The 13,190-nt window shown below is 47.1% G+C and overlaps 1 long non-coding RNA gene across 2 annotated transcripts in view; it reads right to left on the minus strand.

The window, feature by feature from the left end:
* Positions 1-996: 996 nt before the first annotated feature.
* LOC129386215 (uncharacterized) overlaps positions 997-13,190 on the minus strand; it is a 72,695-nt gene continuing 60,501 nt past the window's right edge. Inside the window, exons 4-5 of one of the 2 annotated variants that reach the window (XR_011893604.1) lie at positions 2,061-2,149; positions 997-1,267 (exon numbers count right to left, since the gene is read on the minus strand). This is a non-coding gene — a long non-coding RNA (uncharacterized lncRNA). The remainder of the gene's footprint in view (positions 1,268-2,060; positions 2,150-13,190) is intronic. The other variant, XR_011893605.1, reaches the window with a different exon arrangement.

Genomic DNA, 13,190 nt, shown 5'->3' on the forward strand with positions numbered 1-13,190 from the left:
TGTGTGAGTGTGAGTGTGTGAGTGTGAGTGTGAGTGTGAGTGTGAGAGTGTGAGTGTGTGAGTGTGAGTGTGAGTGTGAGTGTGAGTGTGAGAGTGTGAGTGTGAGTGTGAGTGTGAGTGTGAGAGTGTGAGTGTGAGTGTGAGAGTGTGAGTGTGAGAGCGTGTGCGTGTGAGTGTGAGTGTGAGTGTGAGAGCGTGTGCGTGTGCGTGGGGGGGGGTGGGGGTGGGGGGGTGGAGTTTGGCAAGCTGGTCGGCACCAGCCCCTCCCCCCCTCGAAGAATGAAAACTTGCCGCCTATGATTTGCGCTATCTATTCATCATGTTAAGAGCAGCTGCAAAATTTGAACTGAGCTTATATGAAGCCATAAGTTCAAAGTTTAAGAAACGAAAACAAATAAAACTTGTATTAGTCCGCAAATTAGAAAAGGCAATAATTTTTTTTTTTTTGCATTCACAGTTTTGCACTCGTGCTAAACAGTTGAGAAGCGAGGATTCCATATTTTTTTCTTTTTCTCCGCTGATATCTGCGACACGTTATTGATTCAAGCCAAATCCTGTCGGCAGAGGACAGGTTTGATCATTTACATGAAAAGAAATCATAGAAAGCTTTTCCATCGGGGATTAAGATTGCTATCTCGGAACTACCCACTTATACTTATAGATGTTTACAGGGATTTTACAATAATTGTGCACCGTGTTAGATTTGCCGTTCAGCTGTCTAACACAGTTGTAACACAAATTTGAGACGGCGAAGACTTGGATATCAAGATAATATCTCTGCTTCCATATGCGCTACTCAATCGGCCCAATTGACACGTTAGGAAAGTTCTCTTTGGGCTCGCGCGATCGAAATGTCCCACCATGAAGAATAAAGGCATAGCATAACAAAGGCTTGCTTCAGCAAAAGTGCAACGTGCCTGTAATGTAAAGAAGCACAAGAGGCATTTTCGAGCTCTATATGTTCAAATTAAGGAGTGATGTGGTTGGTGTTGAACTGATATCGGGACTTCAGGTGTCTTCAAATAAAAGTGAAGCCATCAACGATGTTTCAGCCAATAACCGTTACCTTAACGTCCGTCTGAAACTGTGAACGATGCATATATAAGGCGCTTAAGGATTGTTCCCGACGCAATAAACTAGAAAGTTTTATTTAGCTCCAAGCTTTGATGGCATGACCTGCTCTGGTAGCTCAGTCCTATGACAGTGCACTGCTTAGCTTGAGGTTGCAGGTTCGATACCGGCCACGGCGGCCGCATTGTTATGGGGCCTGTGGAAGGAAAAAAATAAAGCACTCGCGTAAGAGTAAGATGCACTGGGTGCATTGTTGATGAATGACAAGTGACCAAAATTAACACAGAGTTTCCCTCTACAGTGTGCCTCATATATCAGACAGTGATTTTGGCATGCAAAATTCCAGATTTTCGTTTAACGACTGCGTGACGTCTTCATTTCTATGCAGCCATCCTAAAATACGTACTTGATCAGGCCTTTTATTTGCCTATGTTGCATGTGTTCCTGTCAGAAATGTTATGTAACGTTAATGTGTACATCCCATTCGGGACCTGAAAATACGTAGAGCTCGGCGTGAAAGTAGGAAAAAGCGCGCAAGTTGAACACTGATTATTTTAGGGGCATAAGATAAGCCTCAAATCGTAGACATTTTTCTCTAAGTGTAAAAAACCTCAAATGTACCGTGCTTTCGTAGACCTATGGCAGAGTCTGCTTTTTTTATTTCAAAAATTTGCCCGAAGTTTAAATCAATATATATTTAAAAAAAAACAATTATTCCTGTGATGTTACGTCCCGTACATTGTTGCGGATTGCTGTACGTTGTCAGAATGTTGTTGAGCGCATAGGCTTGCTGGTGTTGGCAAGTTTTGGATCGGCGTGAAGGAGGCACAGACGAGGGAGAAAAAGATAGCCAGAAATGCAGGAACGTTAAACAGAAAATTCTCCCATCGGCTGCGCAACGCTGGGAAAAGACTAAGATAAATAGACAAAAGAAATGATGAAGAGAAAGAGGGAAAGCAACTCCAGAAGCGGTGAATGCGGGCACCTACCGGAACAGTACGTTGCAGTCAAAGGCGTTCACTCAGGCTATAGTTGTTCTCCAGAAGCACAACACTGAAGAGGTTGGTCTTGAAGGCTGCTGCATGTAGTATAACTCATGTTAGTTTCTCGATTTTGTGCGTAGCAGCACTGCAAGTGCAGCCAAAATTTTCATCAGAACTTCGCCTTGTCGCACGCCTAAAAGAATTACGCGTGGATGATGTTAACATAGGGCCATATGAGCGCTCTATTCCACGATGACCTATACCTATACCCACGATGACGTAACAATCGTCTTACTCATCAGAGCCTGCTAACCCTCTTACGGCATCTGCCATAGACGCTGATGCTCGTTTTTACTGAATTAAAGGGACTTGTCATAACTTGTGATCTGTTAAACTATGATTTTCTCATTGAGGGGTGAGGAGCTATAGTAATTTGCTCAAAGCTTCTCTTAAGGACATCTTGACTGATGCCCAGTGGGGTGGTGTTCTAGTAGACTCTGCGTTGAATTGTGCAAGATCGTCCTTTGACCCCAATGCATTGGACGGTAATTGCCTTCGTGAATTAAAGATATAGACACATAAGTCGATGATCTTCCCTGCGCAGCCATAGATACCACAAGCAACAGTGCCACTCATTGCTATCACTGCTGAATAATATGTCGTGAAGGTAACTTATAACCTTAATATCCACCGAAAACCTGCCTCGCGTCGTGTAGTCTTTGTTTAAGTTGGATTGGCAGCGGGACACAGGAGATGACGCACACACACGTACCTGTACGCCTGGGGCTCCCTGTCCTACATAACTGTACAGGATAATCTAGTAGATAGCTAAAATCTCGTAGATTTTAGTAGCACAAGTACACCAACAAAAAGAATAGACCAAGCCATTTGTTCTTTTTTCGAATATATATATATATAAGTTACCCCCAGATAGCCCACCAGGAAGTCAAACAGCTGTCGAGAGATGAAGAGCTTTAAACGGGCTACATGGGTAAGATAAGTCTTTGCTGACCGTCGGCCATTTGGTGTGCAGCATGCTATGTGGTAGGTTAGTGCGCGTATACGATCCGTAATAACATAGTGTCCAACATAGAGGCTTGCGGCATTTTACATAAGCTAAGTTTTCTTATTGGTTCCCACAGCCACACTAAGTCACCAGGTCATATATCGCGTGTTGGCGTCGGAGGTCATAGCATGCCTTCGAGCAATCTTGTGAAACAAAAGTGCACAAAGAAGCAAGTCATCAGGCGTTTTCAGCAAGATAGATGGTCTCGCATACACTGATTATCCTGGCTAGTAAACGGGAAGAAAGTTTCCAGTGTATGACGAGGCGAAAGAGCATAAAGCAGAAAGAAGGGGCTGTAGCCCATAGTTCCGAGCTTTGGGGTATTAAATAAATATGTAATGAAGGATAGCACGCTGTCCCAGTTCTTATGATCTGACGCGACATACATGGATAGCATGCTAGTAAGAGTTCTGTTGTTGCGTTCCGTAAGGTCATATGTTTGGGGATGATATGGGGTGGAATGTCGATGATATGGATGTATTGTGGATGATATGAGCGCTATGTAGGCGCACATATGGAAGCATCTGATCGACCACGCCTGCAGTGAACTCCTGCCCAAGATCTCTGATGATGACTATGGGAGGTCCGCCTCACAGAATGTCGAAACACAGCAGAAAAATACACACTTCGGTTGCAGTAGCCGATGGCATAGCAGCTGTCTCACAGTAGCGTGTCAACTGGCGATACACACGACAGCTCAGTGATTTCCAATAGATGACCGCTGGAAAAGACCGAGAAGGTCGATGTCGACTTTTGCAAAAGGTGTGCTTGGGGGTGCCCTGGATATGGTCGACAAGGACTAGCAGTCATAGGAAGCGTGTCACGTTGACACTCGTTGCAGCTGGACACGTACTACTCGATTGTGTGACGCATTTTAAGCCAATAGAACCTTTCTTGAACACGCTAGAGCGTTCGGGCAGATCCCAAATGACAAAATGTTGGATCGTCATGCATAGCGCGCAAGCTAGAAACACGGAGAATCTCTGGGACCACGAGGAGATATCATGGGCCTGTAGTAGAATAGTTCTTTTTCTACAGTACCCCATCGCGAACGCAGAAACGAGTGGATGATGGTGATTTTCTTGCAGTATTGAGCAGTGGCTCTAAAGTTCTGTCTTCTTGCTGCTCGATCATGAAGGTATTAATATCAGGAAATCATGGCTCCAACGATGCGATATAGTGACCAAAGTTGTCCGCGTCGCAGTCCGTCGTTGGAAGCAGAATGCGCAAGAGACAGTCAGCGTCGGCATGCCTTCGGCCACTTTTATAGGACACGGTAAGATCATACCGATGTAAACGAACTGCCCAACGCGCAAGCCGACCTGATGGATCATCGAGATTAACCAGAAAGCAGAAAGAAGCTGGTCCGTCACGACGGAGAAGAGCCGCCCATACAGGTGACGGGAAGCGCTGCTCTGCGAAAATTACTGCAAGACATTCTTGCTCTGCGACGGTGTAGTCGCGCTCGAACTTGCTTAAGGAGCGACTCGCATATGCAACGACCGTTTCTTGTGTGTCGACGCGTGGAATAATGACAGCGCCGACGCCAATACTGCTGGACAATCGCCCCTTTACAGAGGAAAAAGCTCTAGGACATTGGTCCAGACGGGCTTCGGCACTCAAGGCCTTAAGGGCTTTGGTGAAGTTTTTAAGGACATGCGAATTGTGCGACCGCCTTTGAATGTTGTAGCGTGTAGTTTCGCGTTACTGTGTGAATTTTCTGGTTTCCATTTTTTTCCTCTACTTCGTCTTTCTCCTTTTATTCCCTTTACCCCTTTCCCCAGCACAGGGTAGCCAGCCGGTACTTACACTGGCTAAGCTCCCTGTCTTTCCTCTCATTTGTCTCCTCCTCCTCCTTGCGTTCCGATCCTGAGACTGTGTACAGCTTCTGTCACAAAGGTTGGGTAGATACCGTATCTATGCGATGGTGTATACAAGAAGGAGGAAACGATGGTGGCCCTTGTTGCTGGGCAAAGTAAAACAGGCCGGCATGTTTTAGCAGAATATTCGCCATTTCATGACGCTGCTTAGTGCTGGTCAATTTTCAGACCCTGTGGTAGTATTGCAGGCTCACTAGAAGAGCTTGCGATCCATAAGCTAATGCGTGCGTAAACAACTGACAGCGTGCAATACGGCATCAGCACGTTCCTATTTATGCAGCTTAGATGAACGGGCTCCACGGTAGCGTCAAACGTTCCACCGGTGGTAAGGAAACAGGAGACAAACACAGGTTGCATATAACAGCGGCAAAACTATCGCTGGATACACCAACCACACTGTCGTGATACCGCGGACTTTCCTTAAACGCAGCCGAAAAGCTCTAACTACAATTATTTTTCCCGTTCTGCCAGTCGACAGCGGCACCACACAGTTTCAAAAAATCAAGGCCCAGGATTACGTCAAGAGTAGAATGAGGCAGAACAGCGAAATCTGCGTTAAATATTTGACCACCCAAGATAACGTGCACATTGGACATCCCGACAGAATGCAACAACTTTCTACTCACTCCGCGAAGTGCATCGGTAAGGTCGCAGCAAAGCATCACTTTTCGACCTAGGAGGCTTCTCAACGGAAGGCTGATCACTGAAACAGTCACTCCTACGTCCGCTGTTGCCATTGTTCAAGGTCGGTAAGTTAGTACAGACACCTTATTCTTAAACGTACAAATCGGTGAAGGTACCTCCGCCGTCATCGAAGATTGTCCAGCGACCTCACCTCCAACGGTGGCGAGGGGTAGCGACGCCGCGGAGACGACGATCGGCTTGCGCGAGGAATGGGTGGTGGCATCAAGCTGCAATCGGATGCTGGAGAATGGTTGCGCAGCGTCTCCGGCTGCTAGTGAGGAACACTTCCTGGATATGCGTGCGACGGCGAGTATGCTTCAAAAAGGGGAGTACGGTACAGCGTAGACATAGTCGATCGGTCGAACCTCGGAGGGAGTCGGCGATTGCAGTACCTGGCAATGTGAGCGAAATTGCCGCAGCTATAGCACACAGGTAAACGACGATCCATAATTGCCCCTCGAAGCGCTCAGCCGTGGGCGGTCGGTATAGCAGGGTAAAGTGGCTGAGCCGGCTGTTAGGAGGAACGGTCGGCGGGCGTGCAAAGCTGCCGAGGAGAGGGTGTTCTCCATGTCACTGATAGGGAGTAAATACACCCTCATGCAGCCATGGAGCTCCTCTTTGGTTGGCGCCCGGGACACATACCGGTGGTTTTCACGAAGCGCACGGTGCTGCACGCGCCGTGTGTTGTGGGGAATAGGAAGCAGGTTGCTGCATGACGTTGCACGCAAGTACCTCGAATACCTTCACGCACGATCTGCCGTGCCGGCGGACAACTCATCGGCGTTGGCAACGGTTGCCCTATTTGCCAGTCATCCATATTTTGGCGCAATGCGACGCGTCTTCGATGTCTCAAGTCTATGGAAGTGCCGTATGACATCTCACACGGAATCAACGTGTTCTCTGCCTATAAGTAAATCTTAGACATCTTCTGCAATTCCTTTGAGGAGATGTCCGACTCGGTCTTCCTCAGACATCTGTGGATTCCCTATTTTGCAAGCTTGAGGATCTTTTCTATGGATATAGCGCACGTAGCTCCAAAAGCTTGAGCTTTTTAACTAGTGCTCGCTCCACGTACTTCTGTTTAGTATAGGAGTCGCCAAAACATTCCTTAATTTCATCAACGAAGCTCTTCCACATTGTTAGCGAGTCTTCGTGACTTTCATACCACATCAGCTCTGTCTCACTCAGAAACAGTACGATATATTCAGGCTGAGTGACAGACTCGCAACGGTTGTAGCCGATCACCCTGGCGTACTGCGTCAACCACTCGTCGACATCTACGCCGGCTTTTTCTACGAACGAGCGTGGATCTATGTAGTGCTGCACAAGCGTTGACCTTTGAGCTGGTACCAATAGCGCTGGCGTTTGTCTATTCCCATCCTCAGGCATGAGGAAGGGCATTGACGAAAGGCGGGCAAGATGGCGGCTCTGGTGAAGCTCTAGATATAACTCTAGGCAAAGCTCTAGACGCAAAACCCTTAAGGCCTTGAGTGCCGAAGCTCGTCTGTACCAATGTCCTAGAGCTTTTTCCTCTGTAAAGGGACATGGTCTTTAAGGACATGTGAATTGTGCCACCGCCTTTGAATGTTGTAGCGCGTAGTTTCGCGTTACTGTTTGAATTTTCTGGTTTCCATTTTTTTCCTCTTCTTTCTCCATTTATTCCCTTTATGCCTTTCCCCAGCACAGGGTAGCCAGCCGGTACTTACACTGGCTAACCTCCCTGTCTTTCCTCTCCTTTGTCTCCTTCTCCTCTAGACGCAAAAGTGTCACAATGTGTGTGTGTATGTGTGTGTATGTTATGTCTGTGTGTATGTGTATGTGTGTGCGTGGCGTGTGTGTGTCGCGGCGACGCCAATGACACGGCGTTCCGCAGCGGATACGTGATACGGTCGTAGGCGCAACCAGTGTCGTTGTGGTGGCTCGACTGCTTATGTGCGGCCTAAGAATGCCTGTGCGACGTCTAAAGAAGTTCGGAAGTGCTCCAGAATGGTAATAAGGTGAGATCGATGCGAGGCCGTCAGATCGTCGGCAATGAATGGGCTGAAAACGTCTGTAAATGTTGTATCAGGAACAGAGAGGGCGCTCAGGTCATGGACGGCCGTAGGGGACGCCTCGTAGGGGACGTATACAATCTTAATAGAAGCGATGGTCCTGACGTGGCCAAGGCATTCGTGACAAAGCAATGTGAGTGGGGATGAAAGCGTGTTACAAGCGGGCAGTGCGCTGAAACCCGCGGCGAGGTCAAGAGTAGCAAAAGCCAGAGTAAGGGCTTTTCAGCGAACGAAGAGATCAGATGGCGTGAAGAAGACCGTTACATCGTAGAGAGGCCCACATGAGACTGGTACAAGTGCTGACGAGCATGGTGGTATATTGGTGTCTTCCTTGACGACAAGTTTAGCAGAAGAATGAGGATCAGTGAAGATGAGGTCGCTGAGCTGGGTGAATTCAACCTCAGCGCGAGCGCAATCGATTACAGCGTTGTGGAAAGAGAGAAAATGGCAACCTAAAATAATTGCCTAGGAGCACGATGAAAGCATTACAAATTCTATAGTGTACACACCGTCTTGAATCTGGACATGTGCTGTACAGTTTACGGTTGGTTCGACGGATTGAGCACTTGCAGTCCGAAGTGACAATCCATAAAGAGGCGTGGTTACCTTACGAAATGATCGGCAAAACTGGCATCCATAACAGAAACAGCTGCGCCGGTATCAGTAAGAGGGACTGTAGCGACACCTTCGACAAACACGTCAATTGCATTAGCAGGTAAAGAACGAGGACTTCGGCATTTCGAAACTTGCGCAGTTCTTGCCTCGGGAACTGCGTCGTCTAGTTTCCCTCGTTGACAGAGACGGGCCACCGACGCATCAGTGAAAGCGACCGGCGACGTTGGGATGGCGAGCGGCGATTATCGAAGAGAGGACAATCAGTCAGAGTACGAGATGGTGGTGGGTCGGATGGAGTCCAGTTTGCATTGGAGTCGACCGGATAACGAGGCGCCTGGAGATCATTGTCGGTTGTTTGCGCCCGGTGCCAGAACGCTCCGACGTGTACGGGATACCTACATGCAAGGCATATAGGCCGACTGTCGTGCGTGCACCACGAATTGGCAACAGGTGGGCCGGCCCAGGAGATGGGAGGAGAAGGGTGGCACACGGGCAGCTGAAAAGGTCGTATAGGCTCTTGGCGTGGCCTGGAAGCTACCGCAGCATAAGTTAGCGGAGCGGCCGCAAGCAGCTGCTGGGGAGCAACCGGTAGTGCATCAGCGACTTCTCCTTGAATGACGTTGAGAAGAGCAGATGTCAAAGGACTAGCAGGCACTTGGGTGAAGAGTACCAGGCACAGCTGTCATGCGACTCCTTCGCGGACAAAGGCCTTGATCTGCGTGAACAATGACGCTTGGTCGGAACCAATGGCCAGGCTGGAGATCGATGCATCGGTTGTAGGAGGAGTCCTCGTCAAAGCTCGCTGTTTTCGCAGCTCGTCGTAGCTCTGACAGAGTGTAATAACGTCGACAACAGTGCTCGGGTTCTTGGCCAGTAGCACTTGGAAGACATCGTCATCAATTCTTTTCACGATGTGCTTAATTCGGTCCGCTTCCGACATGGTCGCATTGACGCGTTTACATAGAGCGACAACTTCCTCTGTGTAACTGGTGCATGTTTCACGCGTACTCTGTGTGCGTGTACGCAAACGACGCTCAGCTCGGACTTTGCGGACGCTGGGATGGTTAAATATATACCTCTGTAAAAGCCGCCTTGAATGTAGACCACGTTCGGAAATCCACCTCATGGTTCTTGAACCAGAGGCTGTCCACGCCCGCGAGATAGAAAATGACATTGGTTAGCTTGGTTGAGTCATTCCATTTGTTATGATCGCTCACTCGCTCGCAAGCCAATCTTCAACGTAGTTGTGACCCGTCCCGCTAAAGTTTGTAGGATCCCGTTGGCGAATAGCGCCAGCGCAGAGAACAGGAGGCGACGGGAGCGTCTGCAGGTCGGCGTCTCGCATGGCGGAAGGTAGCGTCCGAGTGCGGAGTTCCAGGAAGGTAGAGTTAAAAGGGACCCAGAACCTCCACCAATTATCAAGGAGGTTTATTAGACGACAGGCCGATGACGGGAAGAGCGCTTCACCGAGCACAGTCTCGAGTATTTGCGGCACGCGATGCTGTTGGCAATCCTGCTGCCTTCGTCCAGGCGTTCTTCTTCATAACATTATATGGGTGTTAACAAGTGGTGTATGTGCTACCTCACGTATTGCGTTCTACAGGATTGCTAGAGAGGTTGTGACAGTGATGATTTACTTCTCAATTTACGCCCCAATTAGCCTTTCTCATTAGCAAACGTTTTTCTTGACCCCCAGGGCAGAGTAGCAAATCAGAGTTCTTGCTGGTTTGCCTCCTAGTCTTTTCATTCTACCCTGTTTTAACTCTCTCTTTCTACAAAAAAGCACGACATGCGGATACCTTCAATGGACATCGCTTTCTTAGTTCTCTAGCTCACGCTACTCTGATGAATAAAAATGTAAGACAACCTATTATTTACTAGAGTTTTCGGTAATCTGTGTGCTTGTAAAAACAGCGTTAAATATATCAACAGCTTCAGCGACTCCTTCCGTTTTTAAAGGCTGTCTGAGTTGCTTGTTTGTTGCCACCCCTTTATATTCAAAAGAAGTCCGTGAGGTGCCCGTTGCTCGAAGCGTATAACAGAAAAAAATAAAAGCAAAGGGTACCACATGTGACGTAGATAGCTTGTACGGTGTGTCTCCGTATCCCCAGGAGCGGGAAAATCAATACTGTTTTTGTATTATCATGTAAACGGAGAGCAATATATGCGTAACAAAGACTGGTGTCGCACATGATGCCACCTCTTCGCTGTTGTTTCCACCTGCCTTTGTTTACGTCGTATGTGTGGCGCGCTGACACACTTCTCTCCAACACAAATTAGAAAAGCACAAGTCGCCGCTTTCATTGATCTTGGACGCGGCACGCCCATACTTTGTCTAAACGAAGATTGAAGGCTTCGTCGTACATTTGGAATTCGTGTCGCAGAATGCTAGGCCACCTCTGCTTCTCGAGGCGTCTTTGTGTTTGACGGTGTTCGATCGTAAACATGTTTCCTTTAGATTACATGTACAGCTGGAAGAAGTAAATTCGCAGGTATTTTGTCGGCTGTTTGGAACAGCGAGGTTCCTTTAAAAGAAGTCTATAAAAAACGTTGGCCCATAAAATGCTTTAAAATGTTTAATGGACAGAAAGCTGGAGCGCTTTATGTATGCACCCTTTTGTGGACGCGCTGGTTGCTTCTTAGCTGTAATATTTATATGTACTACATACTGCTAGATTTGCTGCGTAGATCCGAGGTTCTAAGAAGCGGTTACTGAATATTTGTTTATAAATCCAACAACCATCAGTTCTCGTGAAAGCTCGTTTTCTTTTGCGTTAAAGATGTCCCTTACTTTGACTAGTAAAAGCGTGTTTGAAGGTCGGGTTAAAAGCAGGTAACATTTGAAGGTTATTGGGGGACTTTTGTATAGCATAACAACAATCGTACAGTTATGTATTTTCTTGCAGAGCCGGGAACTTTCTTTTAATTATCGCAAAAGTCGCGACAGTGAGAAAGATGAGTGAATTTCCTGTGCCGGCCCATTATCGATTACCCTTATGCTTCCTGATGAGTTTTTTGTGTAGCACTCCCAATTCACTGTTTAATTGTTCCGCCTAATTCATCGCCTAATATTCCGAAAAAAAAAATAAGTTCGTACTGTTTGTGAAAACAGTGGAAAGTGCAACTGTCGCACCTGCGCGAACGCTCGCTGACCTGCCGGTATTTCGATCCACATTAAAATGCATGCAATCAATTGTTCGTGTCAGACTGGATAGAAGACGTTTCTTCAATGCGCACCTTTGTTGTCTTCACGCTCCCTGTCAACATTCATTATTTCCCCACATTTTACTACAGCTTCAGAACCAGCCGAAGGTAGTAATTTCCCGGGAAGGCACGAATACTTGGTCTGTCAGCTGCTGTTATAGCGAGCCTCGACGCCATGAGCGAACGAGGGTTTGTAGGCCAGTTGACATAATCCCATTTTCACGTTCTATATACGTGACGCCTACGTTTGAAGGGATGTTCCCCATGCACGGCCTTACAACGAATGACGACTGGCTAAAAAGCCCAGAGCTCGGTAAAATATAAATGCACACATTACGCGTGAAAGCTTACTGGAGGTCAATGAAGCTGAATAGTATAAAGCATACGACACGCAATGTGCTTTCAGCTGCCGTGTACGTGCGAAACGTTGCTTTCTCGTCTACTTTCATGTTTTCATAAAATTATTTCTACGTTTCAATTAGAAGGAACCGTTGATTTCTATAATGCTTAGTCTGGCTTCGTTGTATGCTGGCGTGATAAATTTATAATCATTTATAGGAATGTATAATGCGTCTCTGCTCTTCAAGCCAGGCATGAGACACTTGGCATATATGACGTAAACTAAGTGCGCTGAGTACGCTGGGAAGTGTACTACGTTCCCAATGTCACAAGCTTCGGCAGTCGCACGCATGAGCATGGTAGCAATCCTTTTGAAACGTTGTATTGCGGATACGTTTTCTGTGCGTTTTCTGTTCGTTTTCATTATTCCGTCAACAGCCTGATGGGCCCTAGTATAGCACCCGACTCATGTGATACAGCAAAGTCCACCATGAAAGAGGTACGGGTTCGCAGCGCTGTCGAAACCAAAAAGAGCAACAATATAGCCTATCCTTCCACTTCATAGAGGGTCTGTCATTTCCGTAGAACGGCGCGGAACGAAGCCTGTCAGCAATGCAGCAGTGAAGCTGTCCCGAACTCAAATGACAGCTGCCAGAAGCGACTCTTTGACGTGAGAAAATGTCGCATGCAATATCAGACGGAAGGAAAATTTCAAAATTCAAGTTTCTTTTCTTTTTCTATTACTTGCAATATTGACTGCAGCAAGTCTGAAGGTAATAAAGATGCGGCTGCTTCTTCTGCGTGAATATGAGTTCCCAAGAGAACTGTCCTCCTTCAGCGCCTTTCAATTTTATGCACAGCCATCCTGAAACGGCTCTCACTCTCTATTGGAAAACTGCTCGCTCTGATTCACGCAACTAAATGTGCATGAAGAAGGGAATTCGCAATTATATTTTGCTTACGCGGCATTCGCTCAGTAGAGCGCAAAGAGTTGCCATTGATCTCCTGAAACAAAGCTCATGATAACCTAACGTGTGACATCAATGCCTGCAACGTCGTGTCTCTGCTTTCTGCCACATGGAGTACTGAAAAAAATATCTGGTTCACTTAGCCCTTGAGATTGCACCAAGAATTACACTTTAAACAGAATGCGAAGAAAGTTCATGCATGTTTATAGGCACCACTGGTGTCAACCATGAAAAATATGTTGAAAAAAAGGAGCATACGTCTAGGTTTCAAATTACACGTTCTTTTTACATCTGGGACCGTCGCTGATGAAACAATCAGCTTTTTATTG

This window comes from Dermacentor andersoni, chromosome 4 (assembly GCF_023375885.2).
Source record: "Dermacentor andersoni chromosome 4, qqDerAnde1_hic_scaffold, whole genome shotgun sequence".
Classification (NCBI taxonomy): Eukaryota; Metazoa; Arthropoda; class Arachnida; order Ixodida; family Ixodidae; genus Dermacentor; species Dermacentor andersoni.